A 21708-nucleotide genomic window follows, 5' to 3' on the forward strand; every position below is an offset into this window, starting at 1 on the left:
CACTCTGGAAAATACTCTTCAAATTCATGTTGTGGAATGTCACAGTGCAGCAGTCAATAAGTTTTTCTCTATTTCAGTCTCCGTGGACAGAGTATACCCTTGTAGCAGAAATGCTGAATCACAGCTTGCACCAGTGCTTTAGCACCTGGTGGGAATGCAGGGCCAACCCACGGGAGCTCAGGTGCATGCAGTGTGCCTGAGTGACCGGAAGGGGTGGAGCCAGGATCCACCCCTTCCCAGACCTCATTTAAGGGTTGGCAGTGGAGGCAAGGGGGTTTCTCTGGAGATCCCTCTGTACTTGTGGCCTTCTGAAGGTAAGCAGCTTCTTTATTTATTTGCCTATGGCTATTGTGTTTAAGCAAATCCTCACTTGCTGCAGCCTGGGATCTTGCTGCTCTGCTGTCGTTGCTGTGCTTTCCATTGCATTACAGCCCTAAATTGTGCTCTTAGTCTGTGCTAGTTCTATGGGCTCCTTCCAGATCTTAATCAAAAACAAATGGAAAATGGGAGAAGTGTGTGTGAGAGCCCGTAAGCTAAGGTCATTACATCCAGCTTCCTGGATTGATGCGCGATACAAAGACATTGATTGTTTTTTCTCTAGCATAATCTCCTCTTCAGGAGGGATTGGGTTTGTTGTTCATATACTAAAGGATGATGATGGCAGAAGGAATTTTCAGGAGAGTTTTGGGGCTGTGGATTTCTTAAATGCTTAGATTTCTTAGGTACTTGAATTTAAGAAATTTCAGATATGCCTCCTTCTAGGGGTTTTCTATTGCCTGATGTAGGTATCCTTTCCCTTCTTAGTGTGCTCGCCCTGAGGATCTCCCTGGTGTAGCCCCCAGCCATTGCACTGCTCTGGCAAACTATGTGCTCAACTGTGGTCGTAGATTTGAAATTTGGTGGCCAAACTCATGAGGCTTTCTTCCTGGATCAGAGCCCCGTTTTTTCAGGCGTGTGTGCACATCTTACTTAAATCTGTTTCATTTTCAGCTGATAATGATTACATTGGTATACAAAGCCCCACTGCAGAATAGAGGAAGTAACATGAAGTAAAGTTGTGTCAAAGCAAAAGAAAAAAGTTTGGACTCTGCAGTGTCAATAACAGGTGTTGCCTACTTTGGATTCCTCGATAGGTGACAGAAGTTCAGGATCTCTACATTCTTTGCTGCACTATTTGTTACGAGGTTATACTGCAGAAGGAGAATTGTGGTTTATTTTTCTACTTCCATTTCTTTTCTTTCTCTTCACCAAACTTATCTTTGTTGAACATAGTGTATCGTCAACTGGATGTATACGAAGAGATGCAGCCTTTACAGCTAGAAAAATACAATTCTTCAAGCACAGCTGTTGGGAGGAGAATGCTGTTTGTGCTTGACAGCTTATTACTGTGACTGTGGAGTAGCCTCTGATTAGTTTTAGTGTAATGTGGGCATTCTGCAGGTAAGAGGAGGTTCATGTAGAATCAGAATAAATGTTTTTAATAGGGCTCTTTCATTTGACCAAGCAGTAATAATAAACTTGCAATTATTGCATATGTATTTCTAGACAAGTCAATAATTTGCTTCCGAAACTACTCAATTACATTTGGCCACTCATAATGAAAAGCTTTATTCTGGTTAATCTACAGCATGTGTCTTTTAATTTCTCATTGAAGACTGAACTATAATGCCTAGTGTGGTTCTTCAAAGTGACAACCCTGTTATGTTTTGCTAAAAGAAGTACTTGTCTTTGTAGTTCTGAAATGGATTCAATTAAACTTCACAGTGCTGCTGTGAAGGGAGGAGGTAGGAAGAGCCCAAGACCACTGAATCATTGCTGGAAAGCAGTTTAGCTCTTCATAAATGCTCTGGTAATCTCACTGTACTAACCTATGGGCAGAACCTAAAGAAAATGACATAAAATCCAATTTAAGTTCAGGCTCTTTCATAAGCAAAAAGAATTTGTGAATCTGCATAGAAGCAGGAGAACAAAATATGTCATGCAAGCCCTCTTTCATGGGTTTAATTTAACCAATTTCTGCCACGTGCTTGGACACTTGAGGGGGATGCTTTAGGAACTAGTGAAGTCACAAACCTCTTAAGTAATTTTGTTGATGCCAATTTAAATTCTTGTAATAAATTTCCATTATAAAAAGGTCAGAGGGAAATGGGAAATACTGGTACTTAATGCTCAGAAGATATAAAACTAGTTTGATTTGCTGGGCAACTTGTGCCTTTTAAAACTCCACACTTGTGAGCGGTCTTATGAATGTTTTGGTCAGTTGCTGCAATTTAATGAAGCCTGCAGAATTCACAGTGCCCTTAAGAACCCCACAGAGCATCTAGTTAATGGCAGGACTTGGACCAACTGACAAAGTGTTTCTGGGTGATGGACAACTAAGGAGAAGGCTGCTTAATAATGGTGTTGTGGCTTCAAATTATATGTGTACAGACTTGCACTTCATACTAGCACTTCTGTTTCTGAATGTGCTGGAGCAAGATGCTCTTGGTTGGAGATGAAAAGCCACAGAAACTTTATATTGAACCATCCTCATTTGATTGAGGGATTCGTTTGAGACTGAAAGGTTTGATATATTTGTAAGGATCCTCATATGTTTCTAGTAATGAAAACCACACTTGTGACCTGCCCTAAACACTGGAAGGAAAGTTTCTGGAAACTAGGTATTATGGAGATCTACAGCTTGATTCACTTGCCTATACATCCACAAATGACCTTATTTTAAATCATAGAATCATAGAATTAGCTAGGTTGGAAAAGACCTACAAGATCATCCAGTCCATCCATCCACCTACCACCAATAACCCCACTAAACCATGTATCTAAATGTTTCTTGAACACCTCCAGGGACAGTGACTCAACCACCTCCCTGGGCAGCACATTCCAGCGCCTGACCACTCTTTCAGAAAAGTAGTATTTCCTAACGTCCAGCCTAAATCTCCCCTGGCGCAACTTGAGGCCATTCCCCCTTGTCCTGTCTAGTTACAAGAGAGAAGAGGCTGACCCCCAGCTCACTACAACCTCCCTTCAGGTAGTTATAGAGAGCGATGAGGTCTCCCCTGAGCCTCCTCTTCTCCAGACTGAACAATCCCAGCTCCCTCAGCCGCTCCTCATAAGGCCTGTGCTCCAGACCCCTCACCAGCTTCGTCACCCTCCTCTGAACACGCTCCAGGGCCTCAATGTCTTTCTTGCAGTGAGGGGCCCAAAACTGGACACAGTACTCGAGGTGGGGCCTCACCAGGGCTGAGTACAGAGGGACAGTGACTTCCTACTCCTACTGGCACCACTGTTCCTGACACAAGCCAGGATGCCATTGGCCTTCTTGGCCACCTGGGCACACTGCTGGCTCATGCTCAGCCGAGCATCGACCAATACCCCCAGGTCTGTTTCCTCCACACAACCATCCAGCCACTCTGCCCCAAGCCTGTAGCGTTGCCTGGGGTTGTTGTGGCCGAAGTGCAGGACCTGGCACTTGGTCTTGTTGAACCTCATCCCGCTGGCTTCAGCCCAGAGATCCAGCCTGTCCAGATCTCTCCGTAGGGCCTCTCTACCCCCAGGCAGATTGACACTTCCTGCCAGCTTGGTGTTGTCTGCAAACTTACTGAGGGTGCTCTCAATGCCCTCATCCAGGTCATCAATAAAAATATTGAAGAGGACAGGCCCCAGCACTGACCCCTGGGGAACACCACTTGTGACCGGTCGCCAGCTGGATTTAACTCCATTCACCATCACTCTCTGGGCCTGGTCCTCCAGCCAGCTCCTTATCCAGCAAAGAGTGTACCTGTCCAAGCCACGGGCTGCCAGTTTCTCCAGGAGAATACTGTGGCTTTGCTGAAGTCTAGGTAGACCACATCAACAGCCTTTCCCTCATCCACCAGAGGGGTCACTCGATCATAGAAGGAGACCAGGTTGGTCAAGCAGGACCTGCCCTTCACAAACCCATGCTGGCTGGGCCTGATCCCCTGGTTGTCCTGCAAATGCCGTGTGATCTCCCTCAGGACAATCTGTTCCATAACCTTCCCTGGCATCGAGGTCAGGCTGACAGGCCTGTAGTTCCCCGGATCCTCCTTATGACCCTTATTGTAGATGGGGGTCACATTGGCAAGTCTCTAGTCTTCTGGGACCTCTCCAGTTGACCAGGAATGCCGATAGATGATGGAAAGTGGCTTGGCTATCTCCTCTGCCAGCTCCCTCAGTACTCTTGGATGGATCTCGTCCGGCCCCATGGACTTGTGGCAGTCCAGGTGGAGTAGTAGGTCTCTGACTGTTTCCTCCTGAATCATGGGGGATTTATTTCACTCCCCATCTGAGACTTCCAGGTCAGAGAGTAGAGTGCTCTGAGAACAACTGGTCTGGCTTTTAAAGACAGATGTAACAAGGGCATTGAGAACGTCAGCCTTTTCATTGTCCTCAGTGGCCACAAATGACTTGGGATATCCAATCTGACCTCCAGCTGCTCCTCCAGGTTTGCCATGTGACTGTCTCTGATATTGTAGAGAATCTCAAAGGCTAGTAGGTGACCCATGCTCTGACATCAGGTTCAGGACATGCTCCTTGAAGAGCAAGGTGGGAAAAGTCTGTTTGTGCCCAATGGGAAGATATTGTCATGATTGCACTTTCTTGGAAGTTTCACTGTGGAAGAAAAGCTTTTATTAAAAGCTCAGTTCAGTGAGATTGGTAGTTATAGAGGCCACCTGGAAGATAGCGTGTATCAGCAGCACTCCATCCCTGGCTAGATTAGGTGTTCTTCTGTACTAAGCTAGGATGTTCTGTGTCCTTTTTTCTTCTGACCATTTGTGCTCTCTGGACTACTGTTATATTTGGGTGGATCTCGGGATGAAGGTCACTGCAGTCATTCCCCCTTCTGATCATCCTGGATATCAGATTTGCATGAAACTGAAATTGCCTTGTTATGCTCACTTGTGTATGGAAACCTTTTGGATGCCTCTTGTGTCTACTCCTGGGCTTTGGGTCAAATACTTTATGCACCCAAGATTTCATTCAGTAGCTGTGGCAGAGTACATCATGTTAGTTTTTCATTCATTTAGGAGCCTTAAGTGTTTGAAACTGTAAAGAAGAGTCATTCTCACCATACAAGTGAGAAACCTGAAGTTGTGGGTTCCTCAGCACATCAGCTGCGGAGTTGCATGTGGTGACTAGCTAGTTAGAGGTAAAGATAACCTGGTCATCTTTTATTTTAAAAATGTAATGCAAGATGGTAAGTTAAAGGAAACACTATGGTTGTACGTGACACTAGAATAGAAGACTTGTACTCAGTGTTACAATAAAAATCTCCACAAGCAAATTTTAGTGGCTCGTTATAGACTTTGTCTTAGTAGGAGCACTGTAAACAACAGATATCTAAAGTGACTTTTTGAGAACAGAATTTATTTACTTTTCATTAAAACTTTGACTTTATTTCTTGACCGTCTTAAGCGATACATCTTAAACTGTGTTTTACTCACTCTGTTATTATCAGAAATGCTGTGTAGTAAAACATGAAGTGCCCTAAAAAAAACCCCACAAACATTATTGAAGTCTTATATGGGCACCTGATGTGGAAACATCTTTACTACCAGTTTATAGACACTTAAAATGTCATTGTCCTATAAGGTCAATTGCTCTTGCGGCTTCGCTAATAGCAGTTACATTGCCTGCCCTATATTGTATTAAATCTTTGTATACTCATTTAAAGTCATATGCTTCTCCCATTTTAAATACTATTATGTATGTTATAGAAACTAGAACTTTTTAAACAGACTTTAAAAATCTGATGTAACTTTTAAATCATATTTGCCTTCCCTTGTTTATTTCCAGAGCTGTCAGAGAGGCATAATGGAAATGCTATTGTAATGTAATTGATATCTGGCTATCACATGGATCTTGTCATACTCAACTTTTACCCATTCTTACACTTGCATCATTTTGCTCTTTTAGAGTTGAAGAGATTCTTTTTTGGGTACAAAAAAGAATCTATGGAGAGTCCTAAATGAAATCATTTATCTGCTCTAAAACTATACTGCAAGGACTGTTATGCCTTCAGTAGAGATTTGCAGGGGAGGGAAAGAGATCAGAATGAACAACTGAAGTGATGTAATGAGTCATTATGGCATACTTGCATATAGGCATCAATACACTTGGTAGGGGCATCTGCTGGTATGTACTCTTCCTGAGTATGAGTACACAGGCATGGTGTCTGCCAGTGCCCACAGGGCAGCTCGGCGTGCAGCTACATGCTACACACACATGAGCTTAACAGAATGCACAAAATGTAATTTGTAGAGGCATAAAAATATGCACTGAGAATATAATTCCTTAGGAGCAAGCAAACTGATTGTTTGACTCAAATTGTTTCCTAATTGAAACACAAAACAGCTTCTCTTTAATCTTCAGACTACTTGAAATCATGTCTAGTAGGGAATATATGAACGACAATATATGAACTGCATCTTTGAGGAATTATGTCTCTGCTTTTTTTTTCCAGTAACAGATGCCATTTGGATTAACAAATAAGGATTCTCCTCACAGCAGCAGTATCTGATGAGGTTATCAGATTCTCCTAAATTAAAGAGAACATGACAGTGACATCAATCAGATGTCATTGCTGCATATACAAATTCATTTGCTAGCCCAAGTGGTAGTACATTTTTTGCACAGCTGGGAAATTCCTTTCAAGGTTTGGTAATAGCTCAGCAGTGTTTGAGTGGATTTGTATACCTAAATGACTTATATGGGTGCTATGGCAGCAGTACAAAGCCATACAAATCCGGAACCATTTGTTCATGATCTGAGGCTTTCCATCATCAGAGCTTTGTCTTTTTTTTGGCCTGTGTTAGGCATGGGGCATGTAAGTTGAAACTTCCCTTGGTAGATTCACAGATGTGTTTCACCTGTGTGTTTGTTAAATTAAATATAGGTCTGCAGTATCGAATTTCAGTCTTGATTAAACCTACATCAGATTATAGTCTGGGGCTGCAGGTTTCACTTTTGTTTCATTATGGAGTAGGTATCAGGCTTAAAACCTTAACTTGTATCCCTAATGTTTAGGGGATGTTCAGCACTAGACTTCTGTTGTAACCTTGCCTCTATGGTTTTAAATGGTAATTGCACTAGTGGCTATTTTATACACTCAAGTGTAAGTGCTCTATATGCGTGTAATACCTGGGCTTAACAGTTGTCTTTGTTCGGAGGCCATATCAGGCATAGCAACAGCTCCTGCGAGTCAAAAGCTTCTGCCTTGTGAATACCCTCTGTGCCTCTCTTAGTTGACCTTCTCTCAGCAAAGAGGTTCCCAGCGGGACTGAAATATCCTGCATGCATTTCTCATTTCATAGTGGAGCATTACAACTGCAGCGTCCTCTCAGGCTTTGAGCTTTGAAGAGCTTCACTTCCTTATGGCTGCTTTTAGAGGAAAAAATAAAACACTATCAGAAAGGAAAAAATGCTAGCAGACCCTGGTATCTGTACATTAGCACTCCATGTATTGCATTCATTTTCAGGGCTGTTGCACGAATTTCAGTGTTTTCCAGTATTTAGTAGATATGAATCAAAAGAATCTTGGTCCTTTCTGTTTCTAACAGTTGTGCGTTTAGAGCAGTCTAGAAATTAAATCACATCCTGATCTTTCCCTAGTGTCAAATAAAGGAGTACTCGTCTGTGTGAGCATGACCAAATTGTGGCACTGGGGTTTAGAGCCCTGATGTTAATCCATGGAGGGAACATCCTCCCATCCATGCTATTCTTGGGCCATGAGAAGTCAGTTTATTATTATAAAATTTAGAAAAGGAAAAAAAAAAAAGGAAATATCATGACCCTTGATGCATTTTTTTTTTTTTTTACTCAAAGCACCTTGTGAAGTAAAAACATGAATTTAGTTCATTCATGGGATCAGGGGCATCCCAGTATGTTTCTATACTTGTAAATAAAAGGGGGCAGATGCTTGGAGATGCAGAAATTGTGGTTGAAAGAAGCTCTGAGAAACGTGTATATTTATATCTGTATATTTTTAGATAGTCTTTTGTACAGACCTGTATCTATTCTCTATAAGAAAAATGCTATTCCAATCCTGTTACCACCTCCACTCTATGGTACTGGCTTTGAAAGGTACGATCCACCCTGCTTTGTTCACATATGCACATTATTTCTATTTTAAGGTGTGCTGTGAGTAAAAGCAATCACTGGGTAGGATTCATCTCCTTACAACTGAGTTTCCTTTATAGTCAATGGAGATCAAATCAGGACAGTCAATAGATTCTGGAGTGCCACTCCTGCTATCTTAGAGCAACATTTAAGTAGGTCAGATTAATTGTGCCTAAGAGGAGAGTACACACTCATCAGCTCTGAAGCTCAGTGATGTGCATCCCACCTGTGGTGTCAGTGCAGAGTGGTTCCTGCAGCGAGGTCCCTCCCACCTGCTGGCCTCCAGCTCTGCATTTCTAGGGTTGTGCTTTCCTGCACACCAGTATGTTTTTGCCTTGACATTAGAGTTCATAGATACGAAAACGTAGTCTCCAGGTGTTTTAGAATGTGGTTCTTGTGCTGACATGCAAAATTAAAGCACTCAAATTGACATAATGTATAGGAGAAAAGTGGAGGTGTGCTGCAGGAGATTTTTGTCAAATGGGTCTTTTGCTGTTACAACTAGAGCAAGTTAGCCCTGTTTTGAGCAGGGTTGGATTATGCAACCTCCAAAGGCCTCTTCTAGTCTGTTTAATTCTATGACTCTTCAGCCAGACAGTTTTTCTAATTCATGATTATTAGTGGCAGGCTTGAAGTTGGGCAGTCTGTCTTCAAAAAAAAAAAAAACAAAAAAAAAACCAAACTGTCCAGATCATAAAATAACAGCAAGTTCTGGATACAGCCCATACCTTCTGCATGACCTACTGCTGGGGCTGGATGAGGAGGGCTGGCTGGCTTTTCTCCCTGATGTGAGGCAGGATTGTCTGTAGATACCCAGCAGAGTATTGCTTTGCAGCACTAAGATCCTGGTTTTTTTTCCCCTTTCCTTCCTCTACAAAGAATAAATATATAGAATAGGGCAAAAGAAGATATTTTTCTGTTCTGCTAAGAAAATTTTGTAAGACTTGGCACGAGTATCCTGGGAGTCTGAGCTAAAGATGGTGAACATATGGGAAAGCCCAGGAGGAAGCATACAGTTTCAGTTTTCAAACCTTGTTCTTGGACTGCTACAGTAATGTAATGAAAGGACATTAAATGAGCTGAGGTTATTAAACCCTAAAGGTTACAGAGTCCTACTGGGGACCACATTCAAAATGTAATTAAACCAAGTCCAGATATTTTAATTTCTAGCTGGAGATTTACACAACATAAGCTGATTCTTTTTCCAGTTCTAAACTTTATTGAAAATAGGCTTGTTAATTTGCTTATTTCTTTTTAGAACTGAATAGGCGTTGTTTAGGCCCACTTGGCTATAGTAAAACAGTAGGTACCAGTATCATAGAGTCATGGTTCAAATCAGATCACATACCTGGGAAGACAAATGCTTGTACTCTGCTATTAAAATCTCACTCCCTCAAAACTATGTAGTCTGCAAACAGTTACCCATTCTGGTCCTCCAGGGCTCTGACTGCCTATTGTTCCAGATGGTCCATTGCTGGTATAATGCTCTCCATTACAGTGTGAGAGAGAACAATGGTCCTGAATCTGTTAATTCCACTTATCAGAAATACAAGATTACATTTATTAATAAGGGATTGTTTCCATCTAAAACATTCCAATTTCATTGTAACGTGAGCTTAAATGATTTTAACTCTTCAAGAGCACTAAGTATCTTTTGTTTAAAAAAAAAAAAAAAAACAAACTCACCAAACATGAACCCCACCAAAAAAATCCCCAAAACAAAACCAAAACAAACCAGAAAACCCAAAACCAAGGGCATATTTTTACAGATTTGACTTCTAGTGTTGGGTTGGCTCAGCTTTTAGGTAGTCTCTTCTCTCCTTCTATCCATCTAGCTGCTCTTCTCTGAAAAAGGATTCAGGTTTGCTCCACCATCTGTTTTCTTCAGGGGGAAAGCTGGCATGGGGGTTCAGGTGCCTTGTGCTGCAGTTTGCAGGTGTGTGCTGGAAAATTGGCTCTTGAGATGACCCAGGTGAAAAAAGAAGACATCACTCCCTCTACCCCACACCAATTTATTTCTTGGACTAATTCTGTGACCTTTCTGGACATTGTGACTACAAACAAGTTTCTGCATGAAACTTGTCTTGAGTATGTTCTGTGGCTGCCTCAGAGCTGAGGAATCTTCCTCCTGGTGATGCGATCCCCGTTTATAGAGTGTACCGGCACTGTGGCAGGTTTGACCTGGGGGTTGTGAAAAGGTATGGATTAGAAGTCCCAAGGTCAGGGGATGACTTGCACCTTGGTTGCTTGCCTTGACTATTGGAGGCAATGAACTGGCACCACAAAAATAAACATTTAAATTTAAATTACATTTAAATGTAATTACATGTAAATGTAAAGTTTTAAATTCAGAAAAAATGCTGTGGTAAGCCAAATCACCTTTTTAGAACTTAATACTTGCTTGTAATCTTCTGTCAGCTACATCAGTGAAGACGTGAGTTAGGAGCAATTGTAGGGCAAGGAGGATGATAAGGAGAGCATGTTTTTAAGGCTGTCATAATATTCAGCCATTGGATAAACAAGGTTGCTATGCTTGAAACAACTAGAGTAGAGGAAAAACTGGTAAGAGTTGCTTTCCTCCTGGAAAGTGTTCGTGTTTGGAAGTGTGAGCAGTCTGCCCTACAGACTGCAGGCAGCAGGCTGGGGTAACAGCTGATTCAAGGACAGAATCCAGTGAGAATGGTTTGTATGCGGGGGGAGGAGAATGTGAACCTTTGACACCACGCTCCCTTTTTTTCCCTATTCTGATAGGGGTGCATCTTCTTGGGCTGTATAGGGCTGGGCTTCTTAGAGGAGTAACTGTATCAAAGACAGCGATTATTGAAAAGGTCAGTTTAGGATACCTTCCTCTTGATCAGTAAACAGGCAAAAAAAAAAAAGTGTGAGCTTTGCACTTGAATCTTGACAAGCAGGAGGCATGTGGTAATGTGTGAGAAGAGCCTTGATGTGCAGAGTGACCCAGAGAGACAGGCTCAGCAGCAGATCTGAATGTGGGAGTCAGCCAACGCTCCCACATTAATTAATGAGGTGAGGAAATAAATAGAAATGCATGTTCTCCAAGTTTGTTCTCCACAGAAGATTTATCTGGAAAAGCTTCTATGTTGATTTAATAGAGATGTGCATGCCATAAAGAGTTTGCATATATAGTTCTGGGCTATTTGGATGCATGTCCCAAAAGCAGTGTAGGGCAAGTGATGACAGACTTCTCCCGTGCTGATTTATTTACTTACTTACCTTATTTCTCACTGAGCAAAAGTGCCCTGGGTCTGAGGGCAGTATCTGAGCCAGTTATTCCCTTGTCCTCCCTGGAGTATGGTGCCTAGCCCTGCCTGCTCCCTGAAGGAGTGTTACCTGAGGGAAAAGTGAGGAGTGGGGAGCGAGGAACCTGATTTTCCCCCAGGAGAGCAGCTCAGGGATTTGTCTTGAAACAGGCCAGTGAACGAATTTATTCCATACCCAAAATGTTTCATTAATGCTGGCAGCTTGCCCATGCCTTATAAAAAAGAAAGGGGGGGGGGGAAGGGTGGGGAGGTGGATGGAAGAGATGATGCAGCAGCCTGTACAATCCAGGCAAAAGGGACAAAGTGAATGTGCTGTGGGCAAGGTGAGCTATTCTGGGTGAGGTCAAAATGGAGAGGGGAGCAGGTCACAGGCACAAGCTCGAGAAGGTCAGATTTGAAAGGCGCTCCAGTGGATTTCCTCTGCACTACAGAGAGGCAGCTGCCCATTGTGCCTCTGCTGAGGTTGGATTTTGAGCTACTGAGAAGATGCAACATCCACCCCAAAATGCCAGCTGAGCACAGAACTGGGTTTTCAAGGAGGGCAGGGGTAAATCAATCGATTGGTTTATGAGCTAAAACAAGTGGAAAGTTGCTGTGGGTGGACAGTTGGTGCCCCATGGCAGCTGATGGCTCTGCTCCATCATAGCTCTCTGCTGCGTGGTGGGTGTCAATGGCAACAGAGGAGGAAGGCAAGCAGGGCATTTGGAGTTATTTTCTTCTTTATTAATGTAAGCTTGATATTGTGCAATGTTCCTGTTTCCTCTTTCATTCATATGTGTACTTCATAAAATGCTGTTATGGCAGGGGAATAAGGAGTCTCTGTCCCCTGTGAGGTTGCTGCTGGAGGCCAGCTAACGATGCTTTGCTGCTCTGGACTGTGGGAAGCATGGCCCTTGTACGCAAAGATGCCATCTTGTGCTCTTCTGGAACGGGAGGGAAAACGCAGGCTGCTCTCATTTGGGGCAAGGAAGGGAAGGGAAATTGTACAAGAGAGCTTTACTTTATAAAAGAAGTTAGCCAGCTGCTAGTGTGGAGGCTGCATGCCTATAACAGAATTTAGGATGCTGTAATGTCCAGAACTGAGCACTTAAATGCAGAAAGTCCAGAAGTAGGCAAATGCAAAACAGACCCAAATAGTCAAATGCATGGAAATGGCAAAGAAATTTCTGAAGCTTTATCTTCAACCGGTAGTGTGAGCAATAAAAAAAAAAAGGAAACCAAACATTCCTTGTCTCACCTAAAATCTTCCAAAGCAGACAACCCCTTCAGGTCTCAGGTGTTCTTGAAAATTAGTGGGACCATAAATATTCTTATACAGCATTCTGAACGGTATCATTATTACACTTTTCAAAGAGAAGAAATTGTATTGTGTGACTTACTAATGCATTTCCAAGCATCACTTTTCACTTGGATTTCTTTTCAATTTAAACTTAAATTGAAATTTCTTTTGTTTTATGATTCTTGTTTAAGGGATTATTACAATATTCCTATAATGTTTTTGCCTTTGCTATACTGCTGTGATGCCAGATTAATGTGGCTTTGGTTGGAGGAGAGCTGGTGCTGGAGTTAGAGTGCGTTTAAAACTGTGTGCATATTTAAAGAAGCCTCCTGTTTGGTAAAACTGTTTGAATAACAGAGAGAAGGTGCCACTGTTTTATGACAACTGATGGGGAAAATAGTGGATAAACTGGAAATATTGTTTTGTCAGTCCTATTGCCTCCCACTCTTGCACACAAGTTCAAGTGAAAGCTCCAGAACTGAAACAGATTTTATAGAGAAAACAGGCTTCCGTGTATTAGAATTTATTTCCTCAATTTTGCAGAACTAAACTCAGCACCCTACCATTGACGTCATTTTAAAACCTATCACTTCGGCATTTTAAAATCTTTGACAGATCAATTATAAGTAATGTGATGTGCCTAAATCATACAAGAATTCTCATCTCTTCTCTTTGAGTATCTGTTGTATCTTTTTTTAAAATTAATGTTTCATACTTCATAAATTTTTAGGATACTTTACTCTTCTGCCTTGTAATAATTGTATGTATCTTCTGAGATACTTGTGCCCTTTATTTTTCTGCTGGTTGTTTCTTTTAGGCTTGCCATCTGTGGGACTAGCAGTCCTTAGTGGCTTCAAGCATCCTGTTGGAATTTGAATCGATCTTTTCTTTGTTTAAACTAGCATGGTCTAAAACTAGTTGGTTCAGGGTGCATGGCACACAGAGTGCTTGGCTGAGAATGTCCAGGCAGCGTGAGGATCCTTATGAGGAAAATCCATTTTCTTCAGCAAGAGCTGCCTCCAGACCCTGGGAGCCCTGGAACAACTGCAGCTGTGCCTTTCACTAATCTGGTAAGCAAGAGAAAGATGAGGCTGGTTGGGAAATAAACCTAACTGATTCAATACTTGAAATGGACAGCTTTCTTGCTGTCTCTGCATATATTGAACATCTGTGTTATTCGGCAATGCCTCTCCTTTCCCCACCAAATGTTTTGTTGTTTTGCTGCTTGCTCTGAAGCTCTAGCAGAGTCCTGCTGTGGTTCCTGACTTTTAATCTGAAGGTCAACAGGTTGGGCTCATTCAACAGCAAAATCTGCAGTCACCATAGTGTCACTGATGCCATGTCCCAAGATGCATCCCAGTAAGGTTTTCCAGAAGTGAAAAGATGACAGTTCTGACAAAGGCCAATGAAGTGGGAATTATCAAAGCAACATAAAAGGGGAGTGTGTTCACTGAAGAAAAGAGAAGTTTCCTTCTGGGATTGGGGGAAAGGACAGAAATGAAATGAAGCCTTCTTGTAAGTATTACAGAGAAACTCTTTGTAGGCTTGGCTGAAATAAGAAGTTAGCATGAAGTAAGCTAGACAATGAATTAATTGTATAGACAGTTGTATAGGCAGGCTTTGAATTTCTTCCTAAGACCATTTCCTGTGTGTTGTTAATGCTGTTGATTTAAAAGAAAAATCCAGTGTTTCCTTAATTCTCCAGAAGTTTGCTGGACCCATCCCTTGATGGTTATTATACATTTTCCACAGACTGCGTAGATCGAAGTTCAGTTTGGATGTAATTTTAGCTGATTTTTTTCATAGCCATGCACTGGCATTTAGAATGTGGGTTATTACAGTCGGTCCATTTTTCCTTTATTGACAATTTTCCTAACATTATAATCAGTCTGTGATAATTTTCGATTCTGCATTACTTTTGAGAGATTGTTTCTATGGGCAATCAGACCTTTGGAACCTGCATTAGCAGAAAAGAGAAAGTTTTTCTCGCATCCTCTGGATACAGAAACATGATGTCACCTAGAAGAAGCAACACAGCAATCATAAGCTGAATGTGAATTTGCTGAAGAGGATTGTTATGTGCTCCTTAGCTTAGAATTACATGATCCTTAGAGGGGAGACCCTGAAGAGGCATTCAAAATGGAGAACTTGATATGTTTCATGTAAAAACCAGTGACTTAGTGGAAACCATGCATGGCGTTTTAATATTTCTGGTTTTGCTAGGGGAGAGGGAAGAAAAAAAAATCCAGATTGCTATTTCTAAATGACTTGTAACGGTGACCTATGCAGTCCACCTTCTTTTACACACACAAGGGAACTCTCACAGTAAAGAGTGCTAAGTTTGCATGCTTAAATTTAAAATCCTGCTTAAATAGAGTTTAACTAAGACCTTAACTCTCTTGACATTAGACCTAATAATTATTAGGCAAAGCAAGTACTGTCTTTTATTAAACTAATGGGTAGAGCTGGAAAAAGCAGACAAGCTCCTGAGTGTAAAAGGATTTGTCTGATTTTTCCACCTTTCCTAGTCAATGGGGGGTAGGGATGAGGAAGGATTTTCTCTCTCCATTCAAACCTTTTCTTGCCTGTGTCCTTGATTCACCACAACTCCATTACATACCATATTACAAACTCTTGTTTCTATTGTGGTTGTGCAATAGAAATGAGAGAGAGGTCCTACTGGGGGAAGCTGCAGTCTGACGGGGACCAGACTCCATGGTGAAGTGCAGTAAGTGAAGAGGAAGAAGCATCAGGAAGAGACCGTGGAAAAAGTATGTTAAAAAAGGTCAGTTCTCCATATCGTTTTGGTTTTAAAGGTAGGTATGTGATGGAGTGAACTTCAGAAGCTGCCAGCAGCTTCTCCTTGCTGACAGTTAAGGAATTGGGAATAAAAATAAGTAATTCTGAAGGAACTGGTGAAACTTGTGAGGTTACATGTTAACATCCGGTAGGTGTGGGCTCCCAGTTGCCAAGCTGGCCTCTGTGTTCTGCCACAAACCTCAAAAATAAAAGATTTAGGAAAACATGGGGAATTCTGACCTCAGACCTAGGCTAGGTTCTTTAAAGAGGCAGAGATCATTTAGAAAAATTGGTCTGAACTGGGGTTTTGAGCAATTAGGCGATCTGAGAGGTTCAGGTTTGATATTAATGCAGAACTTTAGCTGGCAAGATACTTGAGCCTCTCTCTCTTACTCAGTGAAGCAGGACTGAAATCTGCTTGGATTTGTCCAGTTTAGCAGAATTTTAACTGGCACAGAGCATGTATTAACTGCATCTGCACCATGCTCTGTGTATCCCTGACTCATGCTGGGTGCAAACAGCAGCTGTAGTTACAGCATCCTGTTCTCCAGCCATCTCTAGTCTGCAGGGCAATATCTGCTTGAGACTAAGAACGGTGCAGGTCTTGCTGGCCAGTAGAAAAACCTTAGCATGCAGGTCTGGGTGTGGAAACAAGTCTCGTCCGCAAGAATAATTCACCTGCGTTGTTCTGAGGCCTCATTTTCTAGAATGAAGTGGAAACACTGCTAATGAATTTCAATTAATTGTACATCAGATCTGCTTGAATTTGATCAAATATAGGCAGGTACAAGACTCAGTAAAAAGAGACTTAGTTTCTCAGTAGCAGGAGTTATGTTCTCTCTACTGCCCTGTATTATCCAGCACCTGAACTAAGCTTGGTAGAGCCTATTGCAAAGGTGGATTGTGCTTAGCTTAAAAACTAGGTCAGGGTCTGAGTAGGCAGTGATTTATATCAGGGTTCAGACCATGTGTAACCCATTTTTGTGAAATATTTATATTCTCAAGAAGGATTTTATCATGGGAGGATTTCCCAGCAGGTTAGGCACATACCAATGCAGCTTTCATTTCTCATGCTGTGATTTAACTGGGTCTATTCAAGAAATGAGTAATTGCTACACCATTGTAATTTCTTGCTTTCTCTTAGGCAACAGGTAAACTTGCAGTTCTACAAGGTTATATTAGAACCTGGTGAATTAGGAACAAGGTGCTGTCTTGGAACGTACCTGCAGTTAAATTTTGACATGGGTCCTTTGCATGATTTCTAGAATAATGTTCTGCAGGGTTTCCCACACCACAGCTGCTTAACCTCAAAGGAGAGGAGCTGCTGACTTCTTCCAAGTTGACAAAAGGTCCTTCAAAGCCTGTCAAAATCAGATCTCACAGCCCAAGTAACTCTATGCTGTTTGGTCAAACTAAGGCTGCTTAAAGATAAGAATGAGGTGGCTCTGCGAAGTCCTGCTGCAAGGGATGTGCAGCCACAGCCCCAGGGCTACCAGCTTTCTGCAGCACTTGTCTACAAGGGGAACAGTCTCCAGGCTCCAACACTTCCAAGCTGTTATCACAAAGTTTTCATTTAGGGCTGGTAAGCTGAGAGAAGCCCTTTCAGTGCCTTTCAATACTGACTGTTGTCATCTGTAACCTCGTTTGTCTCAATGTTTCAGGAGGCCTTGAGACTGAGAATGGTATGGCTAGTATAGCCATGCCTGTGAGTGATCTGGACCAAATCTGCTGGCTAGTCAACTTTTCCCATTTGTGGTGACAAAACAAGCAATAAAAAAAACCAACCAAGAAACAAACCACCACAGCAGAGTAAAAATATGTAGTTTTTGCAGTGTTTATGACTCTAACACTTGTAAGAATATTTCCAGTGGAATCCATAACAGCAACTGGGAATCATCTCTTTACTTTCTGAGCCTTCCGCTCCAAATTGTACATTTTCATCTGAGATGTGTATTGAAAGATTTTTAGAAGACTATTTTGACTGTGTGATCATTTTCTATCACTTCTATTTTTTTTGGAAGTGTTTTCTGCCAAACATGATCATTCACACAGTCATAAGAAAGAAAAAGAATGAAAACTGAGACACAGGCAAGATCCAAGCGTTCTGTCTGGTACTAGTATTGCATCACCATGTGAATCATAATTCTTACCAGCCAAAGAAAATGTTGTAATTTAGTTTTGACTTCTCAAGCTTATCTACTTTATGCAAGCAGCTCTAAAACACAAAACTGAGCTATACCTCTTGATGAGTCTACTTCATGCAGTTATTTTAAATACAGTGCCTATCCCTCTTCATAGCATAATGAGTCATTTTTCATCTTCAAAATGCTTTCAGACTGTTCACTCTTAGTCTACCTAAAGCCCCCGAGACTCGCTGAGAAAGGGAGGTTAAGGGGCTTGCCTCAGGCCATGGGAAGAGTTGGTATATGGGCTAAAATCGAGTTTCTGCACCCTTGATTCCCATTCCAGAATCATAGGCCTCCATTTAAAGGCAAACTAAAGCTTATATTTACTTTTTATTCCTTTTATTTTTTTAAAGGGTGAAGGCTATATTTTGTGGCTCCACTGCAGCAACTTTAATGCAAGTTTCAGTGTGGTAGTGGCAAGAATACAAGGTATTTGTTACAGGCGACAGCTTAGAGTTTCTCATAATGACAGCTCCATGCAAATAATAATTCAGTAGTTCTGTGTTAGGGTTGTCTGATAGCAACAAAATTCTCAGAATCAAAGGTATGGAGGTAATTAGGAATCTTGCTAATGATTCTGTGCATTCTTTTTTCCTTCTCAATGAAATGAGATTCACACAGATTAATTACTACTTGCTATAAATAAACCCTGAGAATGGCAATCTGCATCGCAGAGGCAGAGGGTAGCTGTCATTTAATATATCACAGCTTTCCATGCACCTGTTCACCCGATGCTGTTGCCATGGCAACTACACTTTATAAGGGAAGCTCTGCATAATTAGCATGGATCGAGGTCTATATCAATCAGAATAATTTGGAATAGCATAGAGAGCCCAAAGGAGAAGGCAAAGCTACTTGTCTCAGTAGGGGAGGTATCAGACCTCTGCTGCATGGTACACAGCAAGGCAGCTACTGGAAGAATTCAGCAGAATTAGCAAATCTAAGGAAGCTAAATTATACAAAACACAGAAAACTTTATCCCTTTTGTTTTTTTGTTGTGAAACAGTGTTAGAATGAGCTTTGAAAAGTGAACAAAGACAAAAAACCAAACCAAAACAAAAACTATACTTGCATAATTAAGTGGGAGGCTTTGTTGCAAACTAGGACATTTCTTAGAGTGCATGAGTTCCATCAGCCTGGGAGCCAGGCAGTGATGGTCAGCACTTCTGGTAATGTCTAGCTATACTTTTTACCTTATTGGTCTTTGTTTTTTGTCAAAACCTGCCAGACGCATTTCAAACTGACAGATGCAGCTATGTGACCCATGTTGCCTCACAATGCAGCAGATTAAGTGTAGAACAACAGCTTTAACTTCAGTTTTATTTTTTTTCTTGGCTGCTGGTGTCAGAAATGTCACTTTAAAGAACAGGGCTTAATGGTTTTATAAAATGCCCATAAAAAGAATAGTTTTTTAACAAAACTGGCAGAGCTTTGTGTATGGGTGCATGTGTGTGTATTGAATGATTGCAAGCGATGGTTTTATAAAATGCCCATAAAAAGAATAGTTTTTTAACAAAACTGGCAGAGCTTTGTGTATGGGTGCATGTGTGTGTATTGAATGATTGCAAGCGAGCTGTTTTCTAACATTGTCTTGGCTTCAAGGCTCATCTGGAAGTGACTCAGTTCTTGTGGAGTGGCTGCAGTCAAGGAGCTGTATCAGTCTCTGCAGCTGTATGTGAAGTGGTAACTTTTGATTCATTGGGGATCCAGTCTGAATGCAAGCGTTGATAGTGTAAAATCATATTTGTGTTGTAATAAATCTTTGTAATATGAGTCATCAAAGCATCTCAAAAGAAAACGGGAATGAGAGCTTGAAAATGTGTGCTCTTCAGCATTAGCAATGCTAGAAAATAATTTCAAATACAGTGGGTGCTAGAGGTCATACAACAGTCATGTGACAGAGCGTAGTATGTACATCATCTTGGCTTTTGAAGATGCAATTACTGAAATCAGTCTAGATTTGTAGAATTTGTAGACATTATATGATAGACAAGTTAGAATTCTTGGGTGACACTGGTTTGTGCTGCTTCATCAAACTACATATATCAGAAGATCCAGGTAATTTGTTGCATTGGCCAGATGTGAGGAAAAAATTGAATTAAAATCCTAAATAGGTTTAGTTCATTTGCATAGTATTTTAGTCCATCCTTACTTATCCCTAGGATTTTACTCCTGTGGAGGCTTACTGCATTGCTGAGTGCTGCATTAGATGATGGACTATAGGAAGCTCCTTTGCTACACCTGAGTGAAAAGTCTAGAAGAGAAGGTGCTTTTATGCCTCTACTGATGCTGGATGGGGTACTAGGTGGAGAGGCCTCCACTCATGCTATATGTGATTTTTTTTTTCTGCAGGGAGGATAGTGGGAGGATGCTTGACAAACAAAAGTGTAGTATTGTGTGCCACTGTAACAGAATATGGAAAAGATGCTCCTCTTAGCTTCTGTGGAGGACAGGGCAGGAACCTGAGCCCTTGGTGTCTTGAGGGCTCCTTCCTGCATGGCATTGCAGCTTCAACAGGCAGAGCTGTAAGTGCCCTCCTCTTAAGCAGGTGGCTGCTATGCTTATTTGGGAAAAGCAGTTTTGAATCTCTTCTCCCTAAAGAGAGGCACTGGAAAGGAGAATTGGGGGTGCAGCCTTAACTGTGCTCATTCCAGTGTGGCTTTGCACCAGTGCCACTGTGGCCTTCCTGGACAGGCTCAGAATAAGAATTTGAGATGTGACAATCTTCAGTCAAATAGGAAAGTGAATAAGGAGCTTGATTTCTTCCAGGTAAACATTGCAATTGAGTGGAGTTTTCTGAGTTGTAACTTTCCAGGGAGACAACTACATTCCACAGAAAATCTTGCTTTTAGGAGCAAGATATTCCAAGTTAAGGGTTTTAGCTCTGAGAGTATGATGCAATCTAAGTACTTTAAATTCAATTCATTAAAATAATATTTTCTATGGCCCTGAAAGTGCCAGATCTCAAGCTATCCATTTTAAATTGTTAGATAAGTTTGAGGTTTTTCATTGTTTTTCAATAGAAAAACATTGCCTCGAGACAAGGAATGTTTGGTACAATTTAGTCAATTTTGGATATATGAGTTTGGAGTTATAATTGGAGTTATTCCTCATTTTCCTTTTGAATAAAGGAGAACTAGGTCCTTAGCTCCAGTGGTTCAAATCTTTTTATACCTGTAGAGTACCTTCCTGTTGAAGGAAAGGGCAAAAACTTAGCCAGAAAAGCTTAAGTAGTATGGGGTCATAAATTTTGGAAGGTAATCTTTGTACTCCATTAAGATGGAAGGGTGGCACAGACAAGCAGTTATAAGAATTTCCTAACCTATGTCAAATTATTCTGTGATCTACTAAAACAGCAGGCTGGATTTTTCTCAGTGTGTCTGCTTCTGTTTTTTTTAATGTTCACTTTTTTTGATTATAAAATGCTATCCATTCTGACACCTATTTAAAAAGAAAAATGAAAAATGCATTTAAAATCTTCCTTAAATATATAACCATCCATTTATGTTTGTATCACAGATGTATCTGAAGAGGATGAATACAATGTCTCCTGATGTAAAGCTTTAAACAACTAGATTGAAACAAAGATTACTTTTAAACAAATATTTTTAGTGTTTATGAAAGGGACTAGATTGTGACAGCAAGAAAAAAATCCTCTAGATCTGAATTTATTAATAAGGAAAAAGCCCAGTGCCTTGGCAACTTCCCTGGCTGCACCATTAGGGATACTTCAGTGACAATTATTGAGTGATTGTCCCTCACGGAGATGAAATAAGAGTTTACTTCCCTCCTCCCGAGCCCCATCCCTCCTCAGTTTAGTGGTATTAGAATGGACCACTGTCATCCAAATACTCAAGTGAAACCACTGAATCATTCCATGTGTGCCTTCAAAACCCTGTTTAACCATGACAGACTTTAATCGCTATCTATACAAGAAATTGAGATGAAATGAAAGCTTGGTATGTGCGTTATCAGTTCCCAAAGCCAGCCAATGTACTTGGCATAAAAATGTGATCATATTCTAGGC

General features: G+C 41.2%; 1 long non-coding RNA gene across 1 annotated transcript in view; it reads left to right on the forward strand.

Moving 5' to 3' along the window:
* Window positions 288–21708, forward strand: part of LOC110395127 — a 35236-nt gene continuing 13815 nt past the window's right edge. The window contains exons 1-4 of the long non-coding RNA XR_002436182.1: window positions 288–314; window positions 13514–13766; window positions 13933–14211; window positions 15357–15481. This is a non-coding gene — a long non-coding RNA (uncharacterized LOC110395127). The remainder of the gene's footprint in view (window positions 315–13513; window positions 13767–13932; window positions 14212–15356; window positions 15482–21708) is intronic.

The sequence above is a fragment of the Numida meleagris genome, chromosome 2 (assembly GCF_002078875.1).
Source record: "Numida meleagris isolate 19003 breed g44 Domestic line chromosome 2, NumMel1.0, whole genome shotgun sequence".
NCBI lineage: Eukaryota > Metazoa > Chordata > Aves > Galliformes > Numididae > Numida > Numida meleagris.